General features: G+C 33.8%; 1 protein-coding gene and 1 pseudogene across 1 annotated transcript in view; one reads left to right on the forward strand and one right to left on the reverse strand.

Moving 5' to 3' along the window:
- LOC125840269 (uncharacterized protein At2g23090-like) overlaps positions 1 to 16,081 on the reverse strand; it is a 376,400-nt gene that overhangs the window by 163,809 nt on the left and 196,510 nt on the right. The gene's annotated exons all lie outside the window — the stretch shown is intronic.
- Positions 6,719 to 10,904, forward strand: LOC125840106 (mitogen-activated protein kinase kinase kinase 20-like; annotated as a pseudogene).

Below are 16,081 nucleotides of genomic sequence, written 5' to 3' on the forward strand. Positions count from 1 at the left end.
TAATATTATTATATTGCCTTTTGAATCCATTAAATTTCATATTTTGGGAAATGTATTAGTAGTACTCTCTTCGTTTAGACAAGAATGATAAAGTTTGATTTATACGAAGTTTAAGAAAATAAAGAAAAAATTTCAATTTTACCATAATAAATTAAAGTTATGTCAAATATATCAAAATATTATTTAATATGTGGACTTAAATATGTTACGTGAAAAACTGAAATTAAAATAGTGCCAAAAAAAAGAAATGAGATATTCTTTTTTAAACAGGCTAAAAAGGAAAGAAGGTAGACCTCTGTTATGATTGTGCCTAGACCAGTATTGGCAAAGTGGTCCAACACCAAATTAAGTGGCTATGTGTAGTATCCGAGTTGATAAATAAAGACTAGTGAGAGCAAAATAGGTTTATGCAGATTATGATTATGCTAAGGCAAAGACCGTGCTTCTCATCCCCAATTCTCTCTTAGTTCCCTCATCCCTTCTTCTTTATAGTTACTGTTATTGTTCGAGTTCTTCATATTGTAATTGCTTGTTTTCGTATGAATCAAAGCTTGTTAGTTTGTTCTCTCTATTATTTGGTTGTTGAGTTGAGAAAATCACTACAACCATTTTAGTGTTTGTTACATTGGCGCTTTCATTGTTCTTACTCCAAATGGCAATGGTGGTATTGGATTGATTCAGTGGTGGCAACGATCTAGAGGGTTGGATTCTTCGGGCCGAGCAGTATTTCACTTGCCTTGGCTTCTCCCAGAAGGACTGGCTACCTCTTCCTTATTTCTACCTTGATGGTGAAGCTCTTACTTGGTTTATGTGGTTACATCGTAACAAGCAATTCTTCGATTGGAAGTATTTTAAGGAAAAATTGCTAATGCGATTTCCACAACGCACAACTTCGGTGAGTATGGCAGATACTTTTCGAGCCTATATTGACTATATTCGCTATACTACATTTGTTCCTCCGACGAACTCTCCCTCTGCAGTTGTAGATTTAAGCCCTGTCACATACTCATCTGACTTGAAAGATGCCTTCACAAGTGGAAACACAGAAGCAGACCATATGCTCGAGAAATTGCCTGAGAAGTATACCAATGTGGATTCCTTGGCATTGCTTACAAGAAGTGATGCTGAGATCGCAACTCTTGAATGCCTGGGAACTCCTCAAATTGGAATGCAAAATCAGTAGAATCAGATTTGGTACGGTAATCTTCTTCCATTACCGAAGGTCAGGTGTTCGATGAAAATTCACATACAACAGTGAGCTCTAGCATTTTGAACTTAACTATAGATTCTGCAAAGATATTAGTATGCAAACCAAGTTCCCTACTTCAGTGTTAACTTATACGAAAGAATCGAATAGTGTGGAGGAGAAAAAATCACTAGATGATGCTGCTTTGTTTGACAAATCTCCTCAAAGAGATGCATCTGGTACTCTAGCTCCTTTTACTAAGCAAGCACCTGTGTTGTCTAATATGCATATTCGAATTACTGAAATAGTATATCCAATTGCGACTTGGGTATCACTCTTAATTCCTCTTGTTGGTCGAGAAGATATGATGTCGAATGAACATCTCGAACAAGATATGGTAACGAGGTATGTAGTTATTAACTCTCTTGGTAGTGACCCTCCTAAATGGAAAACTGATTTAGGGACATTTACGGTGGGTAGGCAGATTTATTTCTTGATGAATATTTTTTGGAAAACGTGAGTGCCATATCAACTAGTGTGTTGCATTTTGTTGGATTATTTATTGCCGCTGAAAATGGAAAATCTATTAGGGGATTCAATTGTTGGGATATATACTATTAACCATGTGTTAAGAAATAATATTTATTATAGAATAAATATTTGCTCAATTTTAATAGATCATATATTCGTTTATGGTGTCTATTTACTTATATAGTAAATGATTTAATGTGTAGAGTTTTAGCTTATACACAGAGGATTAAATCATCGGTTCTTATAAGTATAAAGTTTTTTGTTCACAATCTAGGATGGAAATTGGACATGCCATCGGTACGATTGTAGCACAAGATTATAGGTAATTTATCTTGATTATGGGAACGGTATAGTTCCAACTTCTTGTGCTAGTGCATTTTGTATGTATTGAACGGGACCGAGTAGAAATAGTTGTTTTAGACTGACTGACAAAACATATTCTCTAAACTATTAAATGTACTTATATTCTTAATCCTGATATAACTATTATGATCTGCATATATTAATTATCGTTTTGATTTATTAAAAGGTGAGATTCTGAGATGGGTCAAAATGCCTGGTAAGTTGGATGATAATAATATATATTGGTGAAATAATAAGTTAGTTGATGAAATCCATGTCTCGTTATAGAGATTGATTGATATGCCTTTTTGAGAAACTTATAAGTTTTCATCGTGTCAAACCTTGCAAGTGGATTTATGAATCCGACACATGAAATAAGTTAAGTAGTGCTCTAAAGGAAATTAATCATTAAGTTAAATTCGTCAGTAATTTAATTTATTGATTAGTATCTGAAATCTTAACATGGGGAATTACATAAGTGTTTAATGGGGAATTACGAAATATAAATAGAGGAGTGCAATTACGAATTTCTAGTGGAATGATTTGTAATTTATTATGGTAAGAATAATTCAAATTAATTATTTGGAATTATTTCCATAATAGGAAGCCTCAGTAATTAATTTTGTGGTCCCTCCAGTTCCCATATTTAACTAGAACTCAGAATCCTAATTCTAAAGGGAAAAGGGGAGAGGCGTTAGTTTTCTTATAAAAAGAAAACTAGCGTGTATTTTTCGGTTGAAGAAAAATAACGTGTGTTTGGTTCTCCTCTTTGGATTGTGAAGAAATCTCTATAATTAGGGATTCTTCTAGCCCTAGATTGATTAGTTTTCTATTCGATACTTGCCCACCCAAGTATTGAGAGAGTTCAGATGTGAACTTGGGATCACTGTAGAAGACCATAGTTGTTGTCTATCTTGTGGATTCGCTTGAAGGTCCGTCTAACTTGGGGATTCGCTTGAAGGTATCTTCTCACGCTTCAAGAGGTATTTATCGAATTAAATTCAACAAGTTTATGTGTTCTAGCATGATTATGTGTTCTAGCATAAACGGTATTGATTATCTATTATTCATGTAAGCAGTAAGAAATACTGATATGCTTTCGCTGTACATATATGTTTTCCAACAATTCAATGATCAGTATATTTTGAGTCAATTTCCATTTATTCCTACTGCCAATTTCATTATGCTTATTGTAACCGTTCCCATAAGTGCAGTGGATCTTTGTGTATGGGATCCAGGAATAGATTTTGAATTGATGGCTCTAACCGGTTATATAAAGAGAACGTGGAGGAACTACTATTGTTGGGATGTAATGACATGTTTTTCTTAATTGTATATTCAAATTCTATGAGTAGAGTGTGGGATCCCGGACAACTAGAATGTGTAAAGTCCAACTGGTTCAAGGTGTTCTCTATTGTCGATAAATGCAATTCATTAACATGTCCTTTAATTGCATATTCACTGGTCTTCGCTGAATATTATATGGTACAACATGATATTTTGGTTGTCAACTTCCAGCAAACATCAGTGTTGCATCTTCACTGTATCACTGCTCTCATTGGCATGGTACAGGTGTGGGAGGTAAAGTGTCAAGGAGATTATACAAGGTGAAAGTTGTGTACTCTGCTTGTTACACACTTTATGGGGTCATAGAGATAGTAGAGTCGGCTGCGAGTCATAAATTACATCATGGCTTAGGTAATGCATTAGTTTTTGTTATCCTTTTGAACAAATGTGTGGTTGCAAGGTAAGTTATAACTGAACTCAATTTGATAATACGGAAGAGTTTTCTTGTGAATCAGAAAGATCATGGTTGTAATTTGGTGTTATCGGTTCTAGTGGAGAGATTTGGCGGAAGGAGAGCTTTGACAACTATTGCTCAGTACTTCGAGGTGAACAATTGTAGCATTGACAAGAGCATGGTACGAAGTACTATTTTTATGATGTTTCGATCGAGTGCTTTTGGATCTCTTTTTGATCCTATCAGTAGCCTTGGTGAAATTCTCAGCATCCCATTATCTGGCAGTACTACCTACATTTTGGTCAATCATGAAAATATTTCATTTGATAAAAAAAAGACTAATGATAAGGAAGAACGGAATGAGATCAAGGACATTGCAGCTTCTATTTGGCATCTGTGCTACAAAATATGACAAAGTTCCCTTATGTGGCTGCCAATAGTGCTTCGACAAGTTTGGATGATATCACTAGGTGCATTGCTCTTTTGGAAAAATCTCACATTAGTATACATTTTTTCCATGTTTATCAGCAGCTAAGGAATAATGAGACCACCATGTCTATAGTACTCCCGGTTGCCAATGAAGTTGCTTTGTTGTTGCTTACCAATCTGACTATATGAAGGGATGCTCATGCCTACTCGAACCTTGAGGACAAGGTTCTTATTGGAGTTGGGAGTATTGTTATGAATGGGCCTAGACCAGTATTGGCAAAGAGGCCCAACACCAAATTAAGTGGCTATGTGTGGGATCCGGGTTGATAAATAAAGACTAGTGAGAGAAAAATAGGTTTATGCAAATTATGATTATGCTTAGGCAAAGACTCTGGTTCTCATCCCCAATTCTCTCTTAGTTCCCTCATCCCTTCTTCTTTATAGTTACTGTTATTGTTCGAGTTCATCATACTATAATTGCTCGTTTTCGTATGAATCAAAGCTTGTTAGTTTGTTATGAATGGGCCTAGACTAGTATTGGCAAAGCGGCCCAACACCGAATTAAGTGGCTATGTGTGGGATCCGGGTTGATAAATAAAGACTAGTGAGAGCAAAATAGGTTTATACAAATTATGATTATGCTTAGGCAAGGACTGTGCTTCTCATCCCCAATTCTCTCTTAGTTCCCTCATCCCTTCTTCTTTATAGTTACTGTTATTGTTCGAGTTCTTCATACTGTAATTGCTCGTTTTCGTATGAATCAAAGCTTGTTAGTTTGTTCTCTCTATTGTTTAGTTGAGAAAATCACTACAACCATTTTAGTGTTTGTTACAACCTCTATTTAATTTTCTTTATTTGTACATAAACCAATAAATAAGTTAGATTTCACCTAATAATGAATTACAATAGGAAAAAACAATTAAGGACATAAACAAGTATAGTTATAAATTATTTCAATAATATGTAAAACTTGAAAAGAGAGACAAAGAGGGTTGCTTTGTGAGGCAACAATGGTGATTTTATGTTAAAAAATTGTGATACATTGTGTTTTAGTCTAATAGGCATACGATCAAAATGAATAAATGACATCATAAAGTTCTATATTAATTAAAATTGTTAAACATGATAGTTTATGTACGTTGCACATGATTTTTATGTCTATTATAAATAAAAAATAAGAATAAATTGTGCATAATAACAATCAGCATCAAGATCAATCCAACACTCATTTAAATGAAAAAAATGTAAGATTGAGGAATAATTTCTCATAGAATATAATGGTTAAATATTCAGTGAACTCATATGCCTAAAAGAAATGCTAATGGCAAGTCATTCAGGTAATTGGATTTGGTATAATTGAGTGTAATTATATTGTCTGGCGTGTTTTATTGGTCAGTAAGTACTTGAGTGTAATTGACATGGATAATTACACTCTTCAATTCTCAAGAAGGGGTTGTAAATTGATGGTAATTACATGATCTAATTACAAGCTGCTTACTTTTTAATTCTTCTTTTTCATTTTACTTTATTTTTAGCTTATAGGTTATAAATATAGTTTTTTATTTTATTTTAAATAATGGAGTTTGTTTATACTTTTTATTTGAGGATATTAAATAGAAACTGATTTGTTTCCAACTTGCACAATTTTTCCATAATTAAGAATTAAAGTTACAAATTCATTTTAATATAGAGCCTCAATTTATATTTTTCCAACAAATAAAATTCCAAAAACAAGTTCATTTCAATTAGAATTGCAAAATGAGAATTGTCTTAGGATTTGAAATTAAGTAGTAATAGTTCTTCACTTGATTCGTTATTCTTTTTAATAAGTCGCAATCCAACTTATATAATTGCTTGCTATTTTATGGTTAATATTTTACTAAATTTTGTATAGCTTTAAATTTTCATTAATAAAAGTAGTAAATAAGGAAAAAATTAATAAATTTTCCCCAACTAGCACTATGAAAGGGGAAAACATAAAAACTGGGAAACGAATATACTATATATATATACTATACTAGAACGGACAATTTCAGTCCACATTTATAAATGAATACATTTTATTCATATATTAATGAATTGAATCACTTGGATAAATATGAATTTAAATTTATTGTAACCTATAAGAATATGGACGGTAAATATACTTTTAGAATATATTTTAAAGACATGAAAAAAAAAAAAAGATTAGAAGAACTAAAATAGGAAAAAAAAGAATTGGAGTAGGGAAGAACTAAATAAAAGTCCATAATAGAATCCAAGAAGGGTAAAAATGGGTTAGGATCATTTATTCTAATTCATATTTATCTATATTTATATGAATAGATTACTAGGATCTAATTCATATTTGACCAAATACATTTCTATGTATATAAAATGGATAGTTTAAGATCCAATCCATTTTCAATCCATCCAATCGGCCCTCTCTTATACTACATTGAGAAAAGACACTCACATTCCAAAGAAAAAAGCACTCCGAAATTATTGTAATGGAGGAAAAAGAAGCAGAATTTATGTGGAAGAGAGGTGGAACATTGGGGAAAGGAAGCTATGATTTTGTTTCATTGGCTTTTACTGATACCGATTCTCCTATGAATGTTCCATCTGTCATTGCCGTTCAATCTTGTACGTTGAGTCACTGTCAGTCTCTTCAAAATGAAAGGAAATTTTTAAGAATGTTTGATGATTGTCCTCAAATTATTCGATGTTTTGGATTTAAAGTCACCCAAGAAGATGACTCACATCTTTACAATTTGTTGCTCGAATATGCCTCAGTTGGAAGTGTTGCTGATCGTCTTGGTGAACGAGGATTGCCTGAGTTTCAATTAAAATACTTTCATAGAGGAAATCTTGTAAAAACTCATGGGTAATTAAAGAATTATCAAGAAATTGAAATACTTTCATGGAGATTGGGATTTCATGAAGAATCAAGAACGATTCAAGAATATGAGGTTTCGTTCTAACCCTAATTCATTCATGAAGGGTTTTTATGAATCATGAAAACGTAGTTTGTGGGGAAGAACAAGTTGTTACACGTGGAGACAGTCTTACATACCTTAGTGATGAAACTTGATGAAGAACCTTGTAAGATGAACTCTAGCCTTGAGGTTTCTTGAAGTTCTTGAACATAGAAATTTATGAGTGAAATGAGAGGGTGTAATTATGAAAAAATGATTTTTTACACGTTTAGAGTCACGATTCAGATAACTCCACCAAAGATTTTTAGAACAAAAAGATCATCAAAAAATAAAAACAGGAGTTGGAATTAAGATGATATTTCATATAAACGGGAAGTAAGGTTTGCTTCCTCTCCATGTCGCGGACCTGGTCGCGGACTTCCACCGGTTAGAGAATCTCTGATAAATAAGTCATAATTTCTTACTTCAGACTCTGATTGACAAATGGTCGATGGAGTTGGAAAGAGGACTCATCGAAGTTTAATTTGATAGGTTATGAGTCACCTAACTCTTCATATTATAAGAGATATGGTCATTTTAAGTTTACTCTTATATGAACCAGAGGCGAATCCAGGATTTCAAGAAAACGGGTGCACCATTGCTTTAGTAGAATTTCATTTTTTTTTTTGAAAAAACGAGTGTTATTAGTTACTAAAAAAATTGAAAAAACGGGTGCACCATTGCTTTAGTAGAATTTCATTTTTTTTTTTGAAAAAACGAGTGTTATTAGTTACTAAAAAAATTGAAAAAACGAGTGTTATTAGTTACTAAAAAAATTTGAAGTGAATTGTGGCTGGCTGGGATTGAACTCGAGAACTTGATGTTAAAATCTGACTGTCAAACCAGTGAACCATCCAACAACTTTAAGAATGGGTTCCGCAAGTGTTTATTTAATATGTTCTTTAATAATTATATAAGTAATATATCGAGTTTAGTCGGATGACCACGGGTTCCGGTGACCCATTTTTTACACATAAAATCTACCCTGATATGAACTCATGCGAAAACTTAGTCGGTAGGAAAGGTTTGAACTTGACTTTGAGATAGAGGTCTTGTATGACTCTAAACTACATCTAATACACTTCTCACACATAGGAATGAACCTTAACACATGTATAATATCACTTGGCTCAATTTAATACGCTCACGACGAATAATTCAGATAATTAGTATAGAATTTACGAAGTGTTACAACTACACTAGAGCTGACAATTTTAGTTTAGTCCATATTTTAAAAATCAATCCATTTTATTCATATTTCAATGAGTGGATCACTTGTATTTTATTTGGATATATATGGATTTCAAATCTATTGATAACCTATAAGAATAACGACACATATGGGTAAAATACAAGTATCCATATTTGACCATGGTAAGCCAGCTCAAACTTAATATATTTCTACAAGAAGGAACCAAAAATATACATTTTAATTAATTGAAAGTTAAATATATTGAGTTATTTGACCACAAGAAGTCAGTTTTTTTTTTAAAAATAAAAATAAAAATTGCAACACCGAGGTCTATTGTACACCACCTTATTCTGCAAAATTTTGAATTATTATTTTTGTAAAATTGGATCACAAGAATCTATTATATGCTACCTTACTCTGCATTTCTACAAGAAACAATTTTCTCAGCTCGAACTTATAATCCCCTGGACAAGCTAAGTCTGAAATTGAATCTTATAAATGGTGATAGAGTTTCATGAAAATAATGTTATTTTTCTTTTAATTTTGTTTAACAGATTTATTTGACGATAAATGTGCGGAAATGTTATTATACATTTATCATATCATAATTAATAAATACACTTTAAATGTAATTATACATTTATCATAATTAATAAATACACTTTAAAATATATTATAAAGATACGAAGAAAGAAATAGATAAGAAGAAGTAAAATAAAAAAAATAAAAAAATGAAGAAGCTAAGAACTTAATAAAATTTTCCACGAATGAAAAAGGAGTAAAAATGAGTTAAAATCATTTTATTCCATATATTTGACCAAATTCATTTTTACTGAATTAGCATTCAATTCATTTTAAATTTATTATATTTATCCAATAAATAAAATTTCAAAAGATAAGTTCATTTTAGAATTGTAAAATGAGAATTGTCTTATTAGGATTTGATATTAAGTAGTGATAGTTCTTCACTTGATTCATTAATCAAGTGAAGGACTTAGAATTCAAGTTAGTCCTTTTTGATTAATCACAACTTTATTTTATTAATTTTATGCAACTTTAAATTTTCATATAATAAAAGAAGTAAATATGGAAAAGTTTAATAAAATTTCTTCTACTAGCACTATGAAAGGGAAAAATAGAAAAAATAGGAAACAAAACTGCTACATAAAATCCGTACATTTTATTTATATTTTAATGAGTTAGATCAAATTATGAATATCAAATCTGCTGTTAACTTATAAGAATATGGACAATAAATATACTTTTTGAATACTCCATTTTAAAGATATATAAAAAAGAAATAGATAAGAAGAACTAAAATAGGAAAAAAGAGAAATAAAAAAAAATGGAAAAACTAAATAAAATTCCATAAAAGAACAAAGAAGGGTAAAAATGGGTCAAAGAATTGGTTGAAATGAGTTTATCCAAATTCATTTTTATTGACTAAAATTCAACCCATTTTAATTATGATCTCATCTGATCATTTATCATGACTCCTATACATACACTAAGAAAAGAGCTCACATTCAAGAAAAAAAGAAAACAGTGAGAAATAATTGTAATAGACAAAAAAACAAGCGAAATTTAAGTGGCAGAGAGGTAGAACATTGGGGAAAGGAAGCTATGGTTTTGTATCATTGGCTTCTGATCTACTGATACCCCTTCTCCTATAATATCATCTCTCATTGCTGTTAAATTTTGTATGTTGAACCGCTCTCAGTCTCCTCAAAATGAAAGGAAATTCTTAGGAATGTTTGAGGATTGTTCCTCAAATTATTCGATGTTTTGGATTTAATGTCAACTACGAAGATGACTTATATCTTTATAATTTGCTGCTCAAATATGCCTCAGCTGGAAGCCTAGCTGATCGTATTGATGAACAAAGATTGCCTGAGTTTCAAGTCCAAAAGTACACCAAAAATATTGTTTTAGGGCTCAGTTTGATTCACAAAAAAGGAATTATTCATTGCGACATAAAACCCGAAAACATTCTTCTTACTACTGATGGTGATGATGGTATGGCTGAGGTGGCAAAGATAGTTGATTTCGGACTTTCCATAACATTTGAGCAGAACTGGAAAGAGAATGTGGGGCACAGAGCTAGGAACTAAAGGGTACATGGCACCTGAAGCTCTACTTAAGAAGGAGTACTGCCCAGGAGTTGATATTTTGTCACTTGGATGCACTGTTTACGAGATGATCACTGGAAAACCCCTATGGGAATCATCTAATTCGGAACCAAATTTTGAGAATCCCAATCTGTCTACAGAGGCAAAAGATTTCCTGAATAATTGTCTGGTCAGGAATCCAAGAGCGCGTTGGAGTGAAGACATGCTCTTTAATCACTCATTTCTGAAATCAGCTGACGATGTCCAGCCTCCAGATACGAAGAAGAGGCAATGTGATGGCATGTCCTTGTTACGCAAGAAACGCACAAAGACAACACACAGGACACAGCCACACCTTCGTGATTTGGTTATACAACTTGATTTAGATTCTAAAGAAGGAAACTCGTGCCCAAATTAAAGCTGCTACTTTCTGATTGACTATAGAACGTTTGTTTAATTATCTTCAGCCTGTGACCAAAATGATCTCAGGTGTAACTCCTTTAGTTTTAATTATCCTCAGGCTGTGAGCTGTGACTATGAATTATGTTCTTCATCTCCATAATTATCCTTCTTGTGTTGTGTTATACAAATCAGAATGTAACTTCATTTTTTTGGCATTTATCTTGACTCTCTAATTGAGTTTTGTTATGTTTTGTTGGTATTTGTTAGGTTTCAGATCAATAATATTGAACATGACTGATACTCCACAAGAGCGGTTAGTAATGTAACTCATAATAAATGATTATATACTCCCTAATTAACAATGAGTTACTTAATAGGAAAAGGAGAAAAAAAGTTTAAATTTATCTATACAATACTCGAAATTGTTCAATTTTGCCTTTCATTACAATTTTTTGTCTAATCCTACTTGTGCGACCAGGTAAAAATCTCATTTTTTTCCTTGATTGTTTATTTATATGTAAAAATTTATTAAAATTATAACAAAGTATTATATATGAATCCATAATTTTAAATTTACAAAAATTAAATAATAAATTCGTCTCTATTTTCTCCTATATATGTGAGCTTCTTAATTAATGCACTAATTTATTCACGGAATGAGGCAAAATGGTATATCTGTTTGCATTATACATCTTTAATTAAATGCATATGTTAGTGTCATGCCTCGAGTCTATACCCTGGGCGTGGTCGGCACTCGGAGACCATTGCTGTCCCCAAGCGAGCCCTTGGCCTGACTTACCTAACTCAGCGGAAGACTTAACTTAACAAAATAAACTCATGTAATAGTTTAAATGATAACATCTTAGCCAAATTGGCAACTTCTGTCTCAAAACAAAGTATCTGCAAATACATAGATGAAAGACTCATAACTAACTGTCTGACTGTCTATGAAGCCTATATAATACTGAGATGGATACAGAGACAGATCCCATAACATCCTAATAATGAAAGACTAAAAGCGAATAAAAGAGTCCTCCGAAATGCAAGGAGGGTCACCACTGACTCTGAGTGCTTAACTGGATCAACGAGGCGCTGGATGCTGATCTTGGTTACCTGCGTCTGCATCATAAGAAGATGCAGGCCAACTGGCATCTATACATTGAATGTACGAGTATGCGAGTTGGAATGCTAAACAACAACTTAAGCTTCAAAAGAGTAAGAAGGAACACTTACATTGGCTCTGTACAACTCATGAATAACTGAACTTAATATAAAACAATAAAACACATGCAATATATATATATATATATATAAAGCTTGTAAAACAGTGTAAACAACTTAGTTCGTTAAAGATAAGGCAATAATAAACTCAACTTTACTTATACATAAAAGTAATATAACTTTTGTGGGAGATTCTCTAACCGACAACCACCACTATGAGCCTAAGTGGTGATACAACATCTTGCCCACGCTGCCAGAACTGTCCTATACTTTGCCGTCATATAGAACGCTTAACTTAGAGGATCCACTAGTCTATGCTAAAAGCATCTTAAGGAGTCATCTAAAAAGTATGATCCTTTACTACCCATGATGGCTACATGGTTTATGGAGACTTAAGTTAATATGAACTCGCATCCCCATATCGGTGTTCAATACTACTCCCAAAAATATACTTAGCTCATATGTTTTAAAAACAATCTTCTTTTTTGGTTTGAGATAATTACTCAAAACTTAGTATAAAAGCTCTCTTGGAATCGATGTACCCTTTTCTTACTCAAATGTGAAAACATTTATAAACTCTTTGAGAATACTTAGTTCCCTTATAGCTTTTTGATAAATGAACTCAACTCTTTACTCTTTGCTTAACTTGAAACTTGAGCCTTAAAACGAAGTTAAAACATTTGTTAAAGACTCTTGAAAACTTTAAGAAACTTTGGTTTGACTTGTTTCTTTAACTTCTAGACTTGACTCTTAACTTCTTTGACTTTGATCTTAACTTTCCTTGAATTGGATTATGGATATAAGGTTTATGATCTTATGTTTAGGGATGATTTCTAGATGTTTAGAAGTCATTTAGAGTAGTTAAAATCAATGGAAAGTGTTAGGACACTTTAGAATAACTTAAACAGGCTAAACGACGAAAACTGGTGAAAAATGCCGATCCGGGCGCGTACCTGGCGCGCCGCGCTAGACCCTATTTTACTGGGGCTCATTTCTGGCGCACTGCTTTCGCGCCTCCCCAGCCTTCCTGGCGCTATGGTGGTGCGTCGCGCCAGCCTCCCTTCAGGCAAAATTCAGACGAACTTTTGATCGCGTTTTCCTACCCTAAATCATTCTAATCCGATTCTTTTTCCCAAATTCACTTTAGATTCATGTACCCATATCATATACACAAAAATCTAAATCAAACAACTCAGGGAAACAACACTTAATCATCAAGAAATTCCTAAATCCCAACTCATATTCAAGAACGAAATCAATTCAAGAACAACTATCTAGAACATTAGTTTCTCAATCATTTTAGGACGAAAACACGTTGAATTAAACATGCTTGGTGCATGGGTGAACTAACCCAACTCTATGTGATCTCACATACCTTGTAGGGATCACCCCCGACGAAATTCACAAGCTAAACTCGACGATCTCCTTGCTTTTCCCTCTCTTTTCTCCTCTTCTTTCCTCTTTTCTAAAACCCTAAATCTTTTCCAAAAGCGTAAGACTGACCAAGTTCAGTTTAGACCCTTAATTAATTCACTAAAACGAATTAAAATAAAAGGGTAAGGAAAAGACCAAAGTACCCTTCAAAAATACGGATTTGGATTTTCCTTAAGCCAACAACCCAACTTCCAAAGGGCATAGCTCACTCATCCGAACTCGAATCACGCAAACTTGGTGGCGTTGGAAAGATCATTCCAAGATATTTCCAACCATATCTGGAAATACACGTAAATCATCCTGAGCTAGGAGTTATGGTCATTTAAAGTTGAACAAAAACTCACTTTAACTTACTTATAATTTTCCAGATTTCCTTATACCTTTCAAAAATGACTAATTCCAGATTTTAAACTTCTTTCTAGTTGCGAGACGTTACAATATATCCCCCTTGGGAATATTCGTCCTTGAATGAGGTTACTTTTACTGGATTTAGGGTGCAACATCAAACTCAACACCCAACAAACAAATGAAAACAAACAACATGCTCATTCATAATTTAGAGAGCACTAAGAAGAGAATTAGTACCTTGATCTGCACCTTCTTCAGATTCAAAGAGATGTGGATACCTCTTCTTCATATCCTCTTCTGCTTCCCAAGTAGCTTCCTCAACAAATTTGTCACGCCCCGAGCTACCCTCAAGACGCGGACACGGGACCTAGGACCACAAGTGATCCCAAGCTAACCCTGCTGGCATGATCATGAGCATACTAAAGAAAATAAACTGATGCGGAAGCTAATTCATAATTAAATCTGAAAAGATGGGGAATACCCATATACTATAACTGAATATATCAAATCTGAGAGTTTAATACAAAAGAAATATCAAACTCAAATACTAAGCTGAATCTAACTATGTCTGAAATAAGCCTCTAAACTGACTAGAAATGTTGGGACATGCTCCAACTAGATCTAGCAAAACTGAAACTAAAGACTAAAAATACTGAAAAGAAACTCATGACTATTGTCCTCGGAGAATGAGGACTCACCACTGATTCTGCTGAACTGGAGATCGGGAACCGATCTAAGCGTGATCTGGATACTGAGAACCTGAACCTACATCACGAGAAGATGTAGCGCACGTATGCGTCAGTACTTGAAAGGTACTGAACATGCAGGATAGAGTAAAGCTGAAATACATATAACTGAACAAAGCAATAAAGCAATGAAATAATCTGAACATGATATAGATGCTGAATACTGAGCTAACTGAATGCAATGACCAAATTTATAACATGCTGAGACTGAATACTGACTGTACTGAAATATGGTCAATGCAATAGAGTCTGACTGAACTGTGGGAGCTACTAATAACCGACATAAAACCACATGAGCTAAATGTTGAGTCCGATGTATACGCCCCATCAAGAGGACCCAATATACCCTGCCAGAGGTATAGAGGTATGCTGGCGTGATCACTAAACTGATGTTGCCCACAAAGGGGACTTACACCTACGTGGCTCGTAGTTCTGGGACTATATGGGTACGCTGAAACCCTAGTCCAACTCGGTATTATGCTACTCCCAATAGATTAAGTGGTTAACACATTATGACTGAGTTTCTGTAAATACTGGATAGCTCGAAACTGAACATGCAAACTGAGAATGCAACAATTAATCTGACAATGATGCATTCATAAACTGAGGCATGTAAAATTGAATACTGAAATATCTGACCTAGCATGTGTAATTCAAGAACTAAAGAAATACATATTTTCGGATGCGGGGTGTTACAAAATTGGTTCTTCCAAAGGACCTTGGCTGATGCTACCTCTTTTGTTCTCAATTTGCGAACTTGACGCTCTAGAATCTGGATAGAGATCTTCTCATAGAATAAGATATCCTTGATCCCAATATTTTCAGTTGGTATGATCATTAAAGGATCACCCATGCACTTCTTCAACATGGAGATATGAAACACCGGATGAACTACTGCTAACTCTTGAGGTAGCTCCAACTCATAAGCTACATTACCAACCTTTTTGACTATGCGATAAGGTCCAATATACCGGGGACTAAGTTTCCCCTTCTTACCAAACCTCATGACACCCTTCATGGGTGAAACTTTCAAATAAACCCAATCATCTACTTCGAACTCTAATGGCCTTCTCCTAACATCTGTGTAGGATTTTTGACGACTCTGCGCCGTTTTCAATCTCTCCTGAATCACCTTCACCTTCTCCATGGCTTGGTGAACTAAATCTGGTCCTACCAATCCTGCTTCACCAACTTCAAACCATCCAATATGAGATTTGCATCTTCTCCCATAAAGAGCTTCATAAAGAGCCATTTGGATGCTAGAGTGGTAATTGTTGTTGTAAGCAAACTTGATGAGAGGTAGGTGATCATACCAATTCCCTTTGAAATCAATCACACAAGCCCTAGACATATCTTCTAAAGTCTAAATGGTGCGCTCTACTTGCCCATCTGTTTGAGGATGAAAAACAGTACTCAAGTTCACCTTTGAACCCAAACCTTTCTG

Source organism: Solanum verrucosum, unplaced genomic scaffold (genome assembly GCF_900185275.1).
Source record: "Solanum verrucosum unplaced genomic scaffold, falcon-dt-bn FXZP01000180.1, whole genome shotgun sequence".
NCBI classification, from domain to species: domain Eukaryota; kingdom Viridiplantae; phylum Streptophyta; class Magnoliopsida; order Solanales; family Solanaceae; genus Solanum; species Solanum verrucosum.